The following is a 20021-nucleotide window of genomic DNA, read 5'->3' on the forward strand; positions in this document are numbered from 1 at the left end:
AAGAAGGTTGTATAAACAATCCTTGTTACTAATTTTATTTTTTTACAAACTTATTTTTTTTTACCAATTTCTATTACCGCATCCCGCAATTTCTGTTTAGAATTGCTTACTAACGGAAGCCCTCCCAAATCAAGTTTTCTTTGTCCAGTCAATTCTTCACAGTTTTTATTGTTTTGGGGTTGTTGGGTTTGGTTGGGGTTTTTTGCTTGTTTGTTTGTTTTGTTTTGCTTTTTGTCCCTTTACCTAAAAGTATAAAAAGTGCCTGCATTGGTCATTTCTTTAGGTCTCAGTTTCATAACTGGACCTCTATGGGCACATAATAAAACTTTAGTTTTGGGGCACCTGGCTGGCTCAGTCGGTAGGGCCCCGACTGTTGATGTCAGGAGTGTAAGTTCAAACCCCACATTGGGTGCAGAGATTTCTTTAAAAAATAATAAAATAAATAAAATAAAATAAAATAAATAAAATAAATAAATAAATAAATAAATAAAATTAAATAAATAAATAAAATGAAATGAAATAAATAAAATTAAATAAAATTAAAAAATAAAAAATAGGGCAGCCCAGGTGGCTCAGCGGTTTAGCACCTGCCTTCAGCCCAGGGCCTGATCCTGGAGTCTCGGGATGGAGTCCCATGTCGGGCTTCCTGCGTGGAGCCTGCTCCTCCCTCTGCCTGTGTCTCTGCCTTTCTCTCTCTGTGTGTCTCTCATGAATAAATAAATAAATCTTTTTTAAAAAATAAAATAAAATGAAAAATAAAAAATAAAATTTAAAGGGACGCCTGGGTGGCTCAGTGGTTGAGTATCTGCCTCGGGCTCAGGACATGATCCCAGAGTTCCTGCATGGGGCTCCCCACAGGGAGCCTGCTTCTGCCTCTGCCTGTGTCTCTGCCTCTCATGAATAAATAAATAAATAATATTTTTTAAAAATTAATTTAATTTAAAGAACTTTGAGGTTTTTTCTCCTGTTAATCTGCCTCACGTGAATTTAATTCTTAGTCCTGGTGTTAGAGCTCGAAGAATAGCACAAGGATTTTTTTCCTTCCCTACACCAGCGAAGCAGCTAGAACATCTTCAGGTGTCCAGTGAGTGACATAGCATTAAAAGCCTTGGGCAAAAAAAAAAAAAAAAAAAAAAAAAAAAAACCTTGGGCCAGGGATGCCTAGTGGCTCAGCGGTTGGGCACCTGCCCCTGGCTCAGGGCATGATCTGCGGTCTTGGGATCGAGTCCCACATCAGGCTCCCTCCCTGGAGCCTGCTTCTCCCTCTGCCTAGTCACTGCCTTTCTCTCTGTGTGTCTTTCATGAATAAATAAATAAAATCTTAAAAAAAAAAAAGCCTTGGGCCAGACTTGAGACGCTTGGGTCCTGCTGGCGCAGCCAGAGCCAAGTACAAGTTCTTGAACCCACATTCGCAGCCTTTCGGATCTGCTCCAACCTCTCCCCTCTTCTGTCTTATTTGCTTCCTGGGCCTGAGCCCTCCCCGCCCCCACCCCCAAATCCTCCAGCCTGGAAATGCCGTCTCCCTCTCTGGTTGCACTAAGGTTTACCCTCCCTCCTGGAACCATCAGAAGGCCCAGAATCCCCCAGGGAAACCTCTCCACGTGGACCCTGTCCCCTGACCGCCTCTCCTCTGAGCTCTACGGCACTCGGGGCTTTGGTTGGTGCTTCTGTTGTTCTGTTAGCTCTGGACACATATTCTAACTCGAGCTGTCTCCAGCTTGATGGCCTGAGGGCCGGGGTCATACCTTAGGGCCCTATTATACTCCCCCACCCCAGTGAGGGACACACTCGACATCAGAGGATCCTAAGAGACTCTAAGTGGACACCCTCAACCTCATCAGATAGACCCCTCTGGACGCAGGGTCGCAACCCCCCAGCTCATAGAGCAAACGGAGCCTGCAGAAGCGTGGTGTTTTGCCCACAGTGGTTTTGTTTTTGGTCGCTGGCCACCAATATTTCACAACTGGGAGATTTCCCATAAAAAAACAGATTGCTAGCTTCTCAAAACACCCGAAGATCTGATAATGCCAGGCCCTTGATCGCCCCCATCCCCGGGACCACACCCCGCGAGCTCTAGGGAGTGGTGGCCCTTTACACAGAGCTGTGTTTCTCTGCCTGCTACCAGCCCCCCCAGCCCTGGGGCACCCCCTCCAACTTGGAGGCCCCTCCTCTGGGAAATAGTGTTTTCATTCGGTTTTTCCTCTGCATTCTACTTTTAGGAGAGAGAACCGCATCAAGAAACACGTCCTGGAGCCTACGTGAGCCTGCAGCCCTCACCTTCCTGCATCCCTGCTCTCTCCACCATCTCGCTTCCCAACACACACCCCTTCTCTCTCCTCCCCAGCTTCGTGTTCTAAGCTTTGCCCATGCTGTTCCCACCGCCCATCCCCACCCCCACCTGGACACACTGGCTAAAGCTGTCTGAGGCTCTCAACCAATAACACCTTCTCACGGTCAAGGATCTCTTCTCTAGGGGCCCCAGGCTGGACTCCAGGCCTCCCACAGCATCCTACGGTCCCCTCAGGGCAACCATCCTACCGTGTCCCGTGGTGTACAGTTGACTCTTGCGAAACACAGGTTTGAATGGGGCACGTTTACTTATACATGAATTTTTTCAGTAAAAATATCTTTTCCTTATGATTTTCCATTAACATTTTCTTTTCTTGGGGATCCCTGGGTGGCTCAGCGGTTTAGTGCTGCCTTCGGCCCAGGGTGTGATCCTGGAGACCCAGAATCGAGTCCCACATCGGCTCCCTGCGTGGAGCCTGCTTCTCCCTCTGCCTGTGTCTCTGTCTCTCTCATGAATAAATACATAAAATCTTTAAAAAAAAATTTATTTTCTCTAGCCTCCGTAATTTTAAGAAGGCAGTATATAATGCATAAAACGTACCAAATACGTTGACAGTTCATGTCATCGCTATGACTGTTCCCTGGTCAATGGTAGGCTGTTGGCAGTTGTTTCGGGGGAGTCGAAAGTCGGATGCAGGGGATGCCCGGACGGCCCAGTCATTGAGCCTTCTGCCTTCTGCTTGGGTCGTGACCCCAGGGTCCTGGGATGGAGCCCTGCATCCGGCTCCCTGCTCAGCGGGAGCCTGCTTCTTCCTCTCCCTCCCCCTGCTTTCTCTCACTCACTGTCTCTCAAATAAATAAATAAAATCTTTTTTAAAAAGTTGTATGCAGATTTTCTACCGTACAGGGGATCGGAGTCCCTAACCCCTGTGCTGTTCCAGGGTCCACTGCGTTTGGGCACGTTTCCTCCCAGACTATGAGTCCTCACAGGCTGGGACTCTGCTGTCTCATTCACGGTGCCTCCCCACCACCTGGGACAGAGCCTGGTAGAGCACAGGCACGAGACAAATATTTGCTAAATAGACCAGTGAATGGTTTTCAGTGGCCACAAAAGGAACAAAAAGAATTTCTGGGAACATTTCCATGTCCCAGAACATTCAATTAACCAGAATTTCCCACTTGCTGAACATTCTGGTGGGTGCAGGGTTTATTGTATAAGCATATCCATTAATGATACATCCAGATGGGACTAGGACTCCCTTTGGCCTTGTCTCCACCGTTGACCTGGGGAAGAGGGAAGCAGGGAGGACAGGGGTGGTGTTTGCCACTGGCCAGAGAGGCTAAGTGATGTGCCCAAGGTTGCCTAGCAAGTCAGTAGCAAAATCAGGGTGGGAACCCAGGGCTCCTGCCTCTGCCTTCCAGCCCAGGCCCCTCTTCCACCAGCCCAACCCCATAGCAGGTCAAAAAGGAAGTGAGCAGATAGGAAAGCGGACTTTCCAAGCCCAGACACCACGCTCACCCAGGAAGTATGAATGGAGAGCGTGCAGAAAGAGGTCAGTCCTTATGTACTACACCATCAAACCAATCATGACCAGGCTATTATCGAAGAGAGACTGGGTTACACTTTGATTATGAAAAAAGGCAATACAATTTACCTTACTGAGATGAAACTCCCCTCCCATGACTCCTGCCCCTGTTCGGTAGGACTGGCATCCTGAAAGGGGCTGGGATGCACTGAGCAACCACCTCCTCTTCAAGCCTTCCAGGTTCCTCCCCAACCCAAGACCTGCATTTGTGGGGAAACAAGCTGAGGTCAAAGGCACAGCCACAGGCAGAAGGGGTCTGGGAACTCAGGTAAAGAAGGAAACTTGACTTCTCTGAGCTATCACTTTACGGGGCTTGAGTGTCAGGGAAAGATCAGTCTGGGCAGCTCCTTGTCTTGGGGATGTGTCCTCAAAGTTCTCCCAAAACAGCCACAGGAAGGGGATGGATGCTCATGTCCAGGGGGCTGGACACAAATGTGATACAGAGCTCTCCCACCCTAAGATCTCTGGAAAGCAGTCCTCAACCTCTTTCTCCCTGTCCCACTGCCCGTAAAGTAGGAACAATAATCCTACTAGTGCCTTCTTCTATCTTCACAGAACTTTGAAGGATCAAGTGAATACAGCCTAGCAGAGAGTTTTCAACTTCCCACTGACAAAATTAGATAAATAAGCTATTTGATACCAACTCTTATTAATGAGAGGCAGCCTAATATAGCAGTGGTCAAGAGCTTCAACTGTTGGGATTCTCCTTGTTCGAGAAGCAAATTTATATATACAGAAAGGAAGAAAAGTCCAATGACCTGTGTGGTGTTGGGCTGGAATGGGAAGCGTTAGCGTGAGCTCCTCAGTCTGTCCACCACGAAGGCCTGGGAGCAGGGACACCCAATAGCAATGAGCACACTCAGCAGCCAGATCGTGGTTCCTAAATACCATTCTCCACTCAAGGGATCCAGAGCTTCTTGGAGAAATGGCTCATCCCCAGGGGAAGGACATTTGAGCCTGTAATATAGCCGGGGGCCCGAAACTGATAAATTGCTCAAAAAGTGACAGGAGCATAACAGAATGACAAAGAAACCAGTTCACAGAGGCTCCCACTCACCAAACCGAGGGCAGTTGGACCATTAGAAAAAATAATGATGATTAGGATTTACCTCCTATTGAATATAATGGGAAACCAAGAGTCCATACTGATGTGACAAGTAACTAAGCAAATGAGCACACGGAAGGCTAGGAATGGCTATTTACCCTGTCTCAAAGCACTTCCCCACAAAATACTTCCTCACAACCTTTTTTTTTTTTTTTTTTATGGAAAAAGAGCAGCTTCGCAGATCCTTCATCACCCAAGTGGCCAAACTGGGAACATGACCAGCAGGGGGATTTTTGGACACCGTGAGCGTCCTTCCGTGGTTGGAGAAGGACGCAACACAATGCTGAGCGAACATCACACAAACCCAAATTGAGGGACGTTCCTCTAAACATCTCCCAAAATGCGCAGGTCACAAAAGTCAAGGAAAGACCAAGGAACTTTTCCAGACTGAAGGAAATCAGAGACGGGACCACTAAATGCCACGTGTCGTTCTGAACTGGAGCGTTTCAGCATAAAGGCCATTACTGGGACAGCTGGTGAGACTCAGCAGGGGCTGAGGATGACATGGTGGGAATGCGTCGTGTGCATTTCCTGATGTGGCCGGTTGTATCACGGTGGTGGAGGGGCATGTCCTTGGCTGTAGGAAATACACACCAAATACCCAAAGGAGTGACGAGTCGGCAGTTTCCTCTCAGATGCCTCCGAGGGAAATGAAATGCACTGTACCCGCAGCCTGTCTGTCACTTTACAGTTGTTTCCACAGCCAGATGGCCTGGGCCGATCTCTAGCACATCGTGTCTTCTTAAGGTCTCAGTTTCACCATTTGTAGAGTGGGAGTGAGTGAAAGTACTGATACCTGCCTCATGGTCGTGGAGTAGAATAAATGAGATCCTATTTGTGGGCTGTTTGGCACAGAACTGGGCTCATACATGTGTTCCTAAGTTTCGGAGAGCTAGGTAATTCTTTTTCTTTGTGCAATTCTCGTTTCTGGAGTATAGAGTAAGGTGGCAAATTCCAGCACATTGCGGGGGCAGGTAGGGAACAGCAATGGGAGAAGCAGACTGGATGTGCCCCGACAACTGTTACTAAGCTTCAAGACTGGAGACACCTCAAGGTGAAGGGGGGACCCCCGAGTGCCTGGAAAGCACATGCCCCCAGTGGAAGGGGCAATTCCAATTCTTTTTCTTTTTTAAGATTTTTAACTTATTTATTCATAGAGACAGAGAGAGAGAAGCACAGACACAGGCAGAGGGAGAAGCAGGCATCATACAAACAGCCTGACGTGGGACTCAATCCAGGGTCTCCAGGATCACGCCCTGGGCTGCAGGTGGTGCTAAACCGCTGTGCCACCGGGGCTGCCCTGGCAATTCCAATTCTAATTGATACTGTGTGTCTATGCTCGGTGTCCCCAGAGTTTTCTCTTTATTTTTCCCCCCAAGAGAAGCCAGAAGTCCAGATTTCTATATCAAATCCCTTGATTTTTATTTATTTATTTATTTTAATATTTTATTTATTCATGGGAGACACAGAGAGAGAGAGAGAGGCAGAGACACAGCAGAGGGAGAAGCGGGCTCCATGCAGGGAGCCCGACGTGGGACTCAATCCCGGAACTCCAGGATCACGCCCTGGGCCAAAGGCAGATGCTCAACCCCTGAGCCACCCAGGCATCCCTATCTCTTGATTTTTAATACTGATGACAATTTCAAATTGTAAAAGGGCCGATAATTTGTGAGCCAGACAGGATCCAAGTGCCAGCTGCAGGAGTTCTGAAAGCTTGTCCTGATCACCTAGAAACACCCCCGGGAACGCCCCTGTGAGTTGGCAGGAAAAAAAGAAAAAAGAGAAAAAAACCCAAACCACTGTTCACAGTTCTTCTGCTGCTCTGATAGAGCCTCTGAAGAGGCTGGGGTAGACATGCCAGGATGTGCCTCCCTACACCCCCATGGGTCCTGGCAGCGCTCTCCTGCCCAGCAGGGCTGATTGGGTGAGAGGGTGAACGTCTGACTGAAGCCCGGCCACTCAGCTCGTTCCTCCCAGGAATTTGAAATGGGACAGGTGAGAGACTGAGTCAGTCAAATGAGCATGGATGCTGAGCCCTGAAAAATCGTGCAGGGCCAGAGCCAGCATTCATGCTGCAAGGAACCACAGCCGTGTTCAAACCCAGGCTCCAGGGGGATCAGAAATGTCATAGGAAAGCCAAAAAAAAAAAAAAAAAAAATCAGGAGTATAGAGTAAAAGATAGTGAGGCAGAGACCATAAAGCCCTGGACGGTGTTCACAATAAAAATAAGAGCAAATGCTAACATAGCACTTTCTACAGCAGGCTCGGTGTGTTACCTTACACCTTACTCATTTTATCCTCACAGCAACCTTATAAAGTAGGTAGTTTCAGGGGCGCCTGGGTGGCTCAGTCAGTTGAGCATCCGACTCTTGATTTCAGCTCAGGCCACGATCTCAGGGTGGTGAGATCGAGCCCCACGTCGGGCTCCCTGCTCAGCACGGAGTCTGCTGGAGATTCTCTTCCTCCCTCTCCCTCTCCCCCTCCCCCTGCTCATTTTCTCTGAATAAATAAATAACCAAAAAGTTAAATTAAAAAAAGGCAGGTAAAAAAAAATAAATAAAGGCAGGTACTTTTACCCTCATTTTTGAGATGAGGAAACTGAGGCACAAAGCCCTGAATGTCCATCAGAGTGGCCTCCTGTGTTCTGACAAAGCCCCCTCACTTGTATTTGCCCGAAGGGATTTTGTCCCCCTTGAAAGCAGAGAAGTCAGTGAGGGTTTGCTATTCAGGTAGGGCTTTGCAGCGGGGGGAAGGGGATTCTGGGGCCACTTCAGGCACGAGATACCCCAGTGCCCTGCTCTAGCCTTCGTGTACCTCCCAAAGTAGAAAAGGGGAGGAGGGGAGTCCCAGCCAGAGGCGTCCGAGGCAAGGGTGACCCCCATACAGATCCTCTGCCCATCAGCCCAGACCCCATGGGCGCGGTGCACCAGCCTGGTCTACAGGAGGAAGCCAGCCTCACCCATACCTCGGGGCATCTGTCGCCTCCACGGGGATAAACAGACAGAAGGCCTGGGGCCATCTGCTGAGCCAGGGGAGGTTGGATTTCTCTGCTTGGGGCCTGGCCAAGGAGCCAGAGAGGACAAGGAGACAAGGTCTTAGCTTCCTGGCATCAGGTTACTGCCCCTACCCAAGGCTCAGGGTGCCAGGCCAGGCATCCGGGCATGAGAGTTGCTGGTCAGCTGACAGCACACAGGGCCCAAGGCCCATTCTGGAAGGATCTTCATCCATAAGGATAAAAATAGGCTGCTGAGGAGGGGGAGCAGGGAGGGAACCCCCGAGGGGACCCCGGGAGCCTCCAGCCTCTCCAAGCACACCTGGCCAGGCCAGAAAGAAGATCTGCAGGAGGGAAGGTCCCGCGGGCCTGGGGACAGGGAGGCGCTGCAGTGCCACTCCAAGGGGCCCTCAGCCCCCGCCAGCTGCCCCGGCTGCAGCAAGAGGGCCTGGCCCTGGCTGCAGCCTGGCACCAGCCCCAGAAACCTTCAGCGTCCCCCAGTTTCACCGCCCAGGGCTGGGAGGTTCCATAAGCTCCCCGGTCTCCCAGATGAAAGACGCTTTCTAAGAGTCATAAAACCGTCCCCACACAGAACAATGGGCCCTTATCCCACTGTGTCCTTCACATAAACTCCCATTAGCAACGCACCAGAAGCTGCAGGCAGGAGGTTTATAGACTGGATTGTTGGGCCAGCCCCAGCGTTCATTAACATCTACTCCCTCGCCTTCCAAGGAGCCTGCACAAATCACCCCCATTACAGAGGCCCGCTGTGGGCTCGGCCTCCAGGAAACCCTGCAAGCTTTGTCATTTTATGAATAAAGAAAAAAAAAACCCCAGAGAAGTGAGGTGACGTGCCCACGGTCACACAGTGGGAGAGTGGAGAAGCTGGGATTTTAATCTTACGTCTCTGTTCCTTCCCCCATACCGCGTAGCCCCCGGTTATGATCACTGGACACCTGCCCCCATGGAACCCAAGAGGTTAAGGCAAATGGTTTCCTTAGGTTTTTTTCCTGGAAATCAGCACCTTCGGAGACCTGCCCAATGTGTCAGCAGAGATACGCTGCGGTGGGTGTGGGCCACGTTGGAAGGGAGCCCCAGCCTATCAGGGAGGGACCAGAGCCCCTTCCCTTGGTGACCACACCCCCCTTTCCTGAGCACATACAACACGCCAGGCCCTGTGCTCTTCTTCATGCACAATCCCATTTACTCTTGCAGGTACTCTATAGAATGGCTGCTCTCACGATCCCCTTTCTGGGGCATCTGGGTGGCTCAGTCAGTTAAGCATCTGCCTTCGGCTCAGGTCATGATCCCAGGGTTCTGGGATTGAGCCCAGCATCCTGTCTGGCTCCATGCTCAGCAGGGGGTCTGCTTCTCCCTCTCCCTCTACCTCTCCCCCTCTGCTCATGCTCTGTCTGTGGCTTTCTCTTTCAAATAAGTAAATTAAATACTTAAAAAAAAAAAAAGATCCCCTTTCTGACAGATGGAACAGAAGCTTGGGAAATAAATAGCTTACCTAAGGTCACACAAGTAAGCAATGGATTCCAGGTCTATCCGACTCTATCCTACCACCCCTTCCCAAAACTTCAAATGTGGGGTTCAGCAGATACTCAAGCTGCACCAGTCCTGGCTCACAACTCTGTCACCCCAGATGCATGGATGATGACCACAGCAGGTGCTCCTTACTGGGGGCGTTCCAAGCCCTTCACCATCTCCCACCTACACAACAACCCTCAATGCCAATATTGCAATTCCTATTTTGCAGATGGAGAAATTGGGCTCAGACAGGGTTAGTGTCTTATCCATGGTTCCCCAGAGCTGGTAAGTGGGGGTGTCAGGCTATGACCCACTTCTCTCTGGTTCCAGAATCACTGCTTCTTCCAGGTAAGCCAGCATGATTGTTAAATCAGATTATCCCAATGGAGTCCCGGTGTGCATTGGACAAATACTCTCAGATGTGCCCTCAAATAAGTGCCTGAGATGTGCCTGTCACCATTGCAGGAGCTGGAGGCATAGTGACAAGTAAGACTGATGTGCCCTGGCCCCCATCAGCCCCAGGGGCATGACCACTTTTGACTACCCCACCCCCACCCCGCCTAGAGCTCCAGTGCTGGGGAACATCCCTACTTCTGCTGGTTTCCTTCACTTCTGGGAGCTTCCAGACAGCCTACCCCAGCCCCTGCAAAGGCAAACTACAGTTGCTAGTGTCATGGCTTATTTTGCCCTGAGAAGCTTCACTACCAATTCCTAACTGGGCAAACCAGCCAGGCAGCTATTTTTGGCTCAGACTCCCCCAGGGAGCCCTCAGACCCACATTTCCTGCCTCCAGAAGGCACAGCCAGCACCCATGCCCCACCCTGAGAAGCTGGCATGGGGCCTGTCCTTCATTACCCTTCCCCTATTACCTTCTGCGGCTGCTAAGAAAGCCGGCCTGCCCAGAACAGCTCAAGCATACATGTGGTTGCTTGGTTAGTGCCAGGCCCTGCTTAGGTGACCTTAATCATCATCATCTTCATTGTGACCCTGGTCAACATTATCATCATAGCTAACATTTATTGAGCATTTATTACATGCCAGGCACTGAGCCAACACTTTACCCATATAACCTCATCAAATCTTCACAATAATCCCATGAAACAGGTACTGCCATCATCCCATGCAGCACCTAAGAAAACTGATAAACAGAGACAATACGGCTGGAGCACAAAGTATTCTTTTGCTTCTTAAATTGTCTGTCTCCCTTGCTATCCTACAACCTGTCTGAGGGCAGGATCATGTCTGTTTTGCACAAAGTTGTTATCCCTAGGATACAGTGCCAAGAACAGAATAGATACTCAGTGCACAGTCTGTAAGTAAATGGATGGATATATGGTTGGAAGAGTGGATGGACAGATAAATGGATGGATAGATTGTTGAATGATGGATGATGGTTGGATGGATGGACACGTGAAGAGATGGGTGGACGGACACATAAATTCATGAATGATGGGTGGCTCATTGGATAATGGATAGATGGGTGAACCATTGCTTGATAGATGACTGGTTGGATAGATGGATGGATAGATAATAGATAAATGGACAAATGGTTCGATGGACCATTGGATGATAGATGGACAGATGGATGGATAGGTGATGGATGGATGGACACATGGATGGATGGATGATGGAGAGGTGGATAGACGGATGAATGATGGAGGGATGGACAAATATAATTTAAAAACAAGATAAGGGCAGCCCGGGTGGCTCAGTGGGTTTAGCACTGCCTTCGGCCCAGGGCGTGACCCTGGGGACCTGGGATCGAGTCCCACATTGGGCTCCCTGCATGGAGCCTGCTTCTCCCTCTGCCTGTGTCTCTGCCTCTCTTTCTCTCTGTGTCTCTCATGAGTAAATAAATGAAATCTTAAAACAAACAAACAAAAACAAGATAAAAAAGGGCTAGAGGACAATACCACCCCCACTCAGTGAAGCAGGAGGAAGCTGGATACAGTTTCTCTGCTAACTGGAAAATCCCCTGGCCAGGACTCCAGGGAAAGCAGGGAACAGTATGCTGATTTTTAGGGAAAAGGAAAAAGAAGTGCCAGTTGACGAGCTTTGAGACAGCTTAATAAAATCAGGAGTGTGTAGTCTGATCAAGCATGTTCTCCCTTCCCAGAAATCACCACTTCGCAGGGAATTTCATCTGCTCCATCCCCAAACCACATGTCTCTGAATCAGGGGCAACCGCAAAATGTGCCCAGTGTAGCAAACTCCCCGGCCTGTGGCTCCAGGACTGGGCCTAGGAACAGAGCTGTGCCAGACCTGGGGTCTGGTCAGTCAACCCCAAACTAGTCCCTGGGTGCTACCTCAGAATCCTGGAGCACCCACCAGGAGCTCTGAGCTTTAGGGCTCTTGTTCTGCAGTTAATTTAAGAGATCTCAGGCTGACCCGCCAGCCCCCATCTCTTACGAGTTCTGCTCAGTGGCTAGAGCCCTTCAGCTGGACTCTAGGGAGAGATCCATGGGAACCAGGCTGCTCTCCTGCCCCCTATGCCCCGGCCGGAGCCTAGGGTTTCCAGTTTCCTGTGGTTTGGAAAGCAAGGCTTACAGATGAAGAACCCAGAAGTCTCAGGAGAGCAGCTACCGAGGCATGTGGCCCAGTTTTGTAGCTTCCAGAGAAATTTTGAGAAAGAGAAAAGACCATAAAGCACTGCATCACCATCATAAAGCACGCCCGGACACATCTGCTCATCTGCGTGGAACATGGCATTACGGTTCTGGGCAGCTCGGTGAGGCATCCTGCCATTCTGGAGCTTTATTTGTTTGTGGGACATCAGGGACTGGGATGGCACTGGGGTCAGCGACATGCCCTTCCAGGCCAAGTGCTCAGCCGGGGATGACACACGGCAGCCTACACGGCCTGCACAACACCACAGTGAGCTCGGTATTATTACCTGCCGTTTCAGATGTACAAACCAAGACCAAGTGAATCACCCAAGCTCACACATCAGAGGGGACAGATCCGGGATTTGAACTCAATCTGACTCCAAAGTCCATAGTCCCCCACCCCACCCCCAACAAGGTGGAAAGGGCCATGGGAGGGCTCTCTCTGCAGCTGGGCAAACACAGGCATCCCGGATTTATTCTGGGATTGGCCAGACCCAATAGGAACAGGTTTTTATGGTGGTCAGTCCAGTCCTTGCCAGTCCGCCACGCATCAGAAGTGAACTCGAGCTTCCCGCATTCCTGTGCTCCCGGGCCTTGTGGCCACTGGGGAGGAGGGATGGCTGGCAAAGAGCCCAGAGGGCACCTTGGGGCCTTCCGCCTGAGCAATTGGGAGACTTTCAGAGCTGAAAGGGCCCTTAGGAATGATCCAAGCCAATCCGCTCCACCCACAGAGGGGTAACTGAGGCCCAGGAGGACGAAGGATTTGCTCGAGGTCATACAGGGCTTGAAGAATGGAACAAGGGCAGGGGCAGCCTCCTGGCTGTAGCCCAAGGTCCCCTTCCCACCCTCTGCCTGCCTCAAACCATGACTTTGGAAGCCCTTATATCAGATAGAATGAATGGTTGTCAGATTTAATTATGACAATGCTCTGAAGATCCAGGGGATAGGATAAGACGGGAGAGGGGAGGGGCGAGCGGGGCAGGGGTGCCGGTTGCCTCCCTCCCTCTGCCGGGGGCATCAGAAGGCTCTGTCTGGTGGCTGAGCTGGGGTTGGCTGGTCCAGGACGAGAGTCAGGGTTACCTGCCGAGCAGGTCCCAGCACGGCCAGGAGACCTCCCTATTTTCCGGTCCTCCTGGTACAAGAGCCGCCTCTGTCTTTGAGACAAGGAATGATGGGGGAGGAGGTCCTCCCTCATTCCGCTGAAGGGCAAAGTGGGAGGAGGCTTGACCAGGGCAGGGAGGAACTCACTTCAGGGCAGCACCGCCCCACCTGCCTGGGCCCACCTGCTGAGCTCCTGGGGACCTGCCCCCACGAGCATCCCCACCTTGAATTAGCTCTGAAACCCTAAGATCCCCCCTCGGGCCATGCCCAGGAGGCTGTCTCTCATCAGGGGTCGGGGTGCTCACTTTGGGGCACACACAGACCGAGTTCAGATCCCTGCCTCCCCACCTGCTAGTCCTGTGACCTTGAGCGAGCGACTTTGCTTCCCTGAGTCTCAAGTCTCAGCTTCCCGCTGCAGAGCTCAGCTCCAGTTCCTTCATCCCAAGGTAATTGCGGGGATTAAAGGTCAAGGCTGTCCCAGGCACAGAGGGGACTTGGAGACGCTGCTTCGGTAATTACCCTCCTCCTGCTAATTCTCTGCATGCGTACTGTGGCGACGTTTTACAGGCATTCCCGGCCACGACTATCATTCACAGCCCTCGGATAGATCACAGGAAAGAAATTAGCCCCTGCAGCCAGATGGGGTGACCCCCAAGAGGGTGAGTGGCGGGCGCAAAGTCCCATAGCACGGAGAAGCAGAGCAACCAGACCCCACGGGTCTCAAGTCCCCACACAGCCAGAGGCACAGATGGGAAGTTTACAATCCAGAGGCAACCACGCCAGGCCCAGGTGGTGGCTGCACCAGGAACTTAGCACACGACTTTGGGTGTTGACTCTGGGTGACAGGTGCTTTCGACTTTCTGAGTGGTGTCTTCCGTGCCATTGGCCAGCTGTGTGACCCCGGGCCAGTGACTCCACCTCTCTGAGCCTCAGCTTTCTCATCGGTGAAATGCGGGCTGTCAGGAGGATGCAGTGAGCTATGGGGTGCAGGACACCTGGCACAGAGCTGGGCCCGATAAATGGAAGCGTAGTCACGGTGGCACTACTGATAGGCAACGTTGCTGTTATTATTATTATTATTATTATTATTATTATTTATTACTAGGAGGAGGAGAAGAGGACGGAATGGCATCAGCCTGGGAACCTCCCACCCACGTGACTGTCCTAAAGGGGACGAGCCAGACGGAGGCGTCAGGGACTCTTCTTGCCTCCGGGTGGTAGGGATGTGCATGGGGCCAGACCAGTCACCCCCGCTGAAGACCTCAAAGTCCCACGAAGGGAGCAGACCCGGGGGAGGGACGGCTGCCATCGCTCCCGGAGGAACTCAGCCCTCAAAGGGGCAGAGGAGGAGTAGCCCGGGCCTCAGGAGCCCCTGGTCCCTGGGCCAAGAGCTGGGGGCAGGTCGCCTGGGAAGTTCCCGCCCTCCCAGGCCTCACCAGCGTCCCCCAGGGGACAGCAGGCCGCTCTGCCCTCTCGCAGCTGTGTGGCCTCGGGCAGGTCGCCGCAGCTCTCTGAGCCTCTGCCCTCAGTCTCGGTTGTCATTCCTGCCCCGCCCGGCACCCTGGGCCGGCGTGAGACCCGTGGGGACAACAGATGCAGACTCGATTTGTAAACCGTCCAGCGCTTTAGGATGAGGCGCGGCCCTGGTTAGTCACCGAAGGACACTCCGGAGTCAGACAAAGCCGGGAGAGCCCAGCGGAGGCCGGCCCGGGGGTGATGCGGAGAGAAGGAGGCCGACCCGGGGCCCCCCCGCGCCCCCAGCCTCCCGTCGCCCCGGCGGCTCCAGGCAACCCCGTGACAGCGGTGTCTGGCGCTGAAGTCCTGGACCGGCTGCTTTCAACCCCTGCTCTTGGCTCAGCACAGCCCACCCTGGGCCCCTAGAGTCATTTGTGCTGGACACCGCGCGGGGCAGTGACTCCCACAGAGCTGAAGCAGGGGAGGGGAGACAAGCTGGGGCAGTGACATTTGCAGCCCCAGGAGCTGGGGAGGCCACCAGAGGGACACACAGCCCCCTCCCAAGCCTGGCCCGGCCGTGCCCCCCAGTGCCCTCATGGACCCCTGGCAGCAGAGAGCGAGGCGGCCAAGGGCTCAGGCCGGCTCCAGAGCCAGCCTTGTCTGGCTGCAAATCTCAGCTCCCCTCTTCCAAGCTGTGAAATCGTAAGTTCCTTAACCTCTCTGTGCCTGCGTCCTCAGCTGTGAACAAGACTGATAATAATAATCCTAATACTCACCCCGCAGGGGTGTTGGGAGGACCCAACGAGTTAACACAAGTGACGTGCGTCGGTTAGCAGAGCGCAGGGCACAAAGTGAGCATCATGTCATCGCGGCCGGACACTGGCCATGCAGAGGGAAGAGGCTGCCTCCGAGAGCAGCAAGCTTGGATACCCAAGCTGTGGCTAAACAGCCACCTGTCGGGGACTCAGGGCCAGGACCGCAGGGGTGACCTTTAAAATGCTGCCACCTGTAAGCCTGTAAACATCCCGCCTGTGCAGGAGGCAGGAGAGGGCTACCGGGTGCCCCAGGGGCAGCAACATGGGAGCAAGCACTGGGGGAAGAGGATGGACCCAGGGCAGGGAGGAGGCAGCCGGGTCCAGCTCCCAGGCCCCTGCTCTGCCACCGATTCACCATGTGACCTAGAACTACTCCCTGCACCCAGAGCCTCAGCTTCCCCAGCTTTGAAATGATGCCATTGCACTAGGAGTCCTGTAAGGCCACAGCGGGCTGCAAGGGTCAACTCTGTGACCCTGAGCAGGGAGGCAGGGAAAGCCTCCGCGGCACCCACACCCCTGCCAGGCTCCCTCTGTGCTCCTCAACCCCACATCGCTCTGACCTGCCCCACAGGTGGCTGCCAGGGTCAGGGCCGGGTCCACCGAGGCTCCCAGCAGAGCTCCCCTTGCGGAGCCTGGCACAAGGTGTCCCTGGGCCCTACCACCAACAGGGAGGGAGCAAGGTGTCCCTGGTCCCGGAGCCCGAGGGTGTCAACAGGAGCAGAAGCCCCACACACACCCTGTGACCTCTAAAGGATCCTCCTCCACCTCTGGGAGGGACAGAGATGTTTAAAACCCCCCAAATCTGACCTGGATTCTGTGCAGTCCAAATCTGGCCCTTTGGGAAAGGCGCACGCAGGTGGTAGGGTCGGGCCCTGCTGCCAGGAAAAGGTCCCGTCGGTCACAGCAGCTGGCAGGGCAGGCAGGAGCCCAGGGGTCGGGTACACTAGCTCCCTGCGCCAGGCGTGCAGAAGGCCCAGGCTTGTGAGTCACTCACCTGCCAGACCTGCCAGGCGGGCAGGCAGGAGGACAGGAGGTGGCCCCAGCAGCTCACGAGGAAGGACTAGCCTGAGTCAGACCCAGCAGGCTGGGCAGGGCTGGGCCAGGCCAGGCCAGGCAATCCGTCAGCCGCCTGGGAGAACCAGGAAGTTGCCAGGGTGGGGAAGGGAGGAGAAGTGTGAACAAAGGTGGGGGCCTCTCAGGGGTGCCAGCAGAGGGGTTAACCACAGACAGCTGCCCGCCTGGCCCAGGACGGAGCACAGGGCATGGTACAAGGGAGGATTCCAGGTTCTTCCAGGGGATGGGATTCTTTTCACCAGGGAAGGTGGAAAAGAACATGCTTTGAAGTTGGAAAGCTTCAGGTTTGAATGCCTGCCCTTTCCAGCCACATGACCTCGTGTCTCCAAGCCTCGGTACCCCCCTTGTTCCTACTGTCACAATGATCGTCCCCATAATTCGGGGTTCTTGTGGGAATTAAATGCATAAAGGGAAAGGGCCCTGGCATCCTGGCTCCTGGGGGGTACACAATAAGGGTGGCTCTGATTACAAGGACACCTGTTCAGGGAAGCGGGATGGCACACTCAGAAGCCCGGCCCCATTTGGATTCTTACTGCCCGTGTTAATCGCCCCTAGATTTTAGCCACGTACCTGCTGAGTTCATTAAGAGCGTGAGTGCCTGGTCATCGGGAAAAGCCATGTACCCACAAACACTCTGCTCTTACCATGCGCCCCTGAGAACCCAGGACACGGTCTCAAGAGTAGATGAGCCCCTGCCCTGAAAACACTCAGGGGCAGTTGTTTGCGCGTGGACACTTGGATGTCACGTCCAACCTTGCCTGGGCCCTGCTCTACATCCTGCTACGGGGACGCTGGCAGACAAGCAAGGTCTTAGACCAGGGGTCAGCAAACCGGCAGTCCTCGGGCCAAATGTGGCCCGTCGCTTGTTTTTGCAAATAAAGTTTTACTGAAACACAAACACTCTCATTTGCTTATTGTCCATGCCTGCTTTGGAGAGAAAAATAGCAGAATTCAGTCCACGATAGGGGGTTGCAAAGCCAAAAATATTTGCTCTCTGGCCTTACAGAGGCAGTTGGCTGACCCCTGCCTGGGATGATGAAGATGATGATGGTGGCGATGGTGATAATCCTGGGTTTGGGCTCTCACAGGCCTTATCTAAAAATTCTTTGTGCATAACTTCACAGAAGCCTCACAACAAGGTGGCCGCCGTTTTGCAAAGAGGGAAACAGTTTTCAGAGAGATAAGACACTTGCCCAGGCCATACTGAGCGTGCACAAGATGGCCAGTTTGAGTTAAGGGCTGAGGGAAACCAAAACCCTCTGGTTCCAATGGTTACCCAAGGGAGCACCCAGGCCCCAGGCACACAGGGTTCAGCGAGCCCTGGTAGGACCAAAGGTTCTGGACCACGGGAGAAAGTAAACACAGGCCTGGGTTCACTGGGTTCCCACCTGGGAGGCGGCTGAGCAAGAGTCAGCAGGGAGGGGGGACAGGAGGAGTGCAGAAGAATCAGATGAGATGAAAAGCACCTAGAACAGCGTCACTGACGCTGGCAGGAAGCCCTCCTCGTAGCTAGAGCTTCCTTGTCTTTACTATTAGGACGTGAAGTGAGAGCAGAGAGGCAGGAGGGCGGAGAAGCGGCCCCTCCACCTGCAGAAGTAGCAGTGGGGAGAGCACTTCCCTTTAAGGAGCCTGGTGCCGGGCCAGGAAGGCTGGGTTCTGGTTCCGGTGGCCTTGCAAGAAGTGCTGTCCACTAAGGCCACCCTCGCCTTCATTCCAGCACCTTCCCTTCGTCCCAACCAGGGAAGAGGCTGCCACAATGCGGAGGCCGCAGCCTCGTTCCCAAAGCCCCACCCCAGCTCTCCGTGGCCTTGCCCACCTCACCCACCCGGAAGGGCTGGCCTGGGCTTTCCACCCCCAGAGAAAGCTGCACCCAAGGTCAGATGAGGGCAGGAGGGGCCAGAGTCACCCTTGGTGTTTTCTTTTGGAAATCCAGACCAGCACCCACCCATTCCCCTCCTCTACAGGGTATAAAGCCCTCCGGAATTTCCTCTCTGGCTCTCTGGGGTCTTCCCTTCTCTGGCCCCTCCTTTTCTCACCCACCCGCAAAGCCCGGGTGACACAGGAGGCAAAGACTAGCTGAGAAGAAGCCACAAGTTCAGAAAAATCGGCTAAATCGGCCTCCATTCCTTGCGCGCAAACCATCGGTCCCTCCGGGAGGTCAGGGCTGCCTGCTTTTCCCACTTTTCCCACATCCCAATGCTATGTGGTCGCCCAACATCGCTCTGCTAGGTGAGGTTGCGGGGCAGCACTTCCCCCAAGCATTTTGGAAGCACCTGTTTGCCAACAGGGGCTGCGCTCCCCCAAGGCCACATGTTCATTGACTCGCTGAGCCTGTGCCCCAAAGAGCCCCCATGCACCACATTTTACCAGCGGAGTCGGCTCCACCTAAAGCAGGGGGCATGGGGTGCATGTGCGTAATGCACATGCAGAGTTTGTTTGGGATGATGAAAATGGAGACGGATGGTGGGGACAGACACATTTGCACCCAAATGGCAACTGAACTATAGTTTAAAAATGGTTACAATAATAGATTTTATGTAACGGCGATTAAAAATAGAGACAGGCCATAGGGAATAGGAAAGACGGGCAGGCAATCAATGCCTGGGTCCCCATCCCATGCTCAGCTCCTGGGATCGCTCCTGAGGCCAGGGCAGCTCTCCGGGTTTCTGAGATCCCCCTGAATTCTCCAAATAGATTCCCTGTTTGGCCTACATGTACTCAAGCAGGCCTCTGCACTTACCAAGGAAATAATCTCAAATGGGATGTCTGGGGACAGTTATTTCTGGGAGGGTATCACCCTCTGCCATTTGGGGCCATCTCTCCAGCTTCTGGGGGCCCAATGAGGCTTGCTGCCTCAGTGCCCCGAGCTTCTCATCCTGGCCCATAATAACACCGTGCTCCACACATGGATTTGAAAACTGCTCTGAAGCCCTCCCCGGTAGAAAACCTTTCCCCACCCTCCCGGTTGCCTTGCCGTCCTCTCTGCCTTGCCGGCACTGCCTGGTGGAAACCCCCACCCCATGTCAGCACCCTCGAGTCCAGAAGTTTCCTTGCTAATTCCTTTCGCCAGATCCACCTTCAGAGGATGCAGTACTTCCACTGAGCACATGCAAAGCCAAGTTCCAGGAAGAGCCTCCCGACTGGTGACTACTTCAAAGGGACAACAGTCTCGCAGATAAGCACCCACGCCGTTAGACCAAAACCAGAGAGAGCACATTTGCGGGTCATACTTTGTTTTGCAGACTCTGTCCATCAGCTGGGGAGATGGAGACACCCCAAGTTCTGGGAAGAATAGGATTTGGCTTTATGCTCGTCAGCTGACACTGAATGATCACCTGGGAACCAGGTGCACCTGTAATACATCATCTTATTTCCTCTCCCGAGATCTGAGAAGCGGATCTTATCACACCCACTGGAAAGATGAGGAACTAAGGATCCGAGAAATAACTTGTCCTAAGCCACACA

General features: G+C 53.0%; 1 protein-coding gene across 2 annotated transcripts in view; it reads right to left on the reverse strand.

Moving 5' to 3' along the window:
• Nucleotides 1–16450, reverse strand: part of ARHGEF10L (Rho guanine nucleotide exchange factor 10 like) — a 158738-nt gene extending 142288 nt beyond the window's left edge. The window contains exon 1 of one of the 2 annotated variants that reach the window (XM_077899421.1): nucleotides 16290–16450. The gene's annotated coding sequence lies outside the window, so the exon portion shown is untranslated. The remainder of the gene's footprint in view (nucleotides 1–16289) is intronic. The other variant, XM_077899415.1, reaches the window with a different exon arrangement.
• Nucleotides 16451–20021: the final 3571 nt, after the last annotated feature.

Source organism: Canis aureus, chromosome 5 (genome assembly GCF_053574225.1).
Source record: "Canis aureus isolate CA01 chromosome 5, VMU_Caureus_v.1.0, whole genome shotgun sequence".
Lineage (NCBI taxonomy): Eukaryota > Metazoa > Chordata > Mammalia > Carnivora > Canidae > Canis > Canis aureus.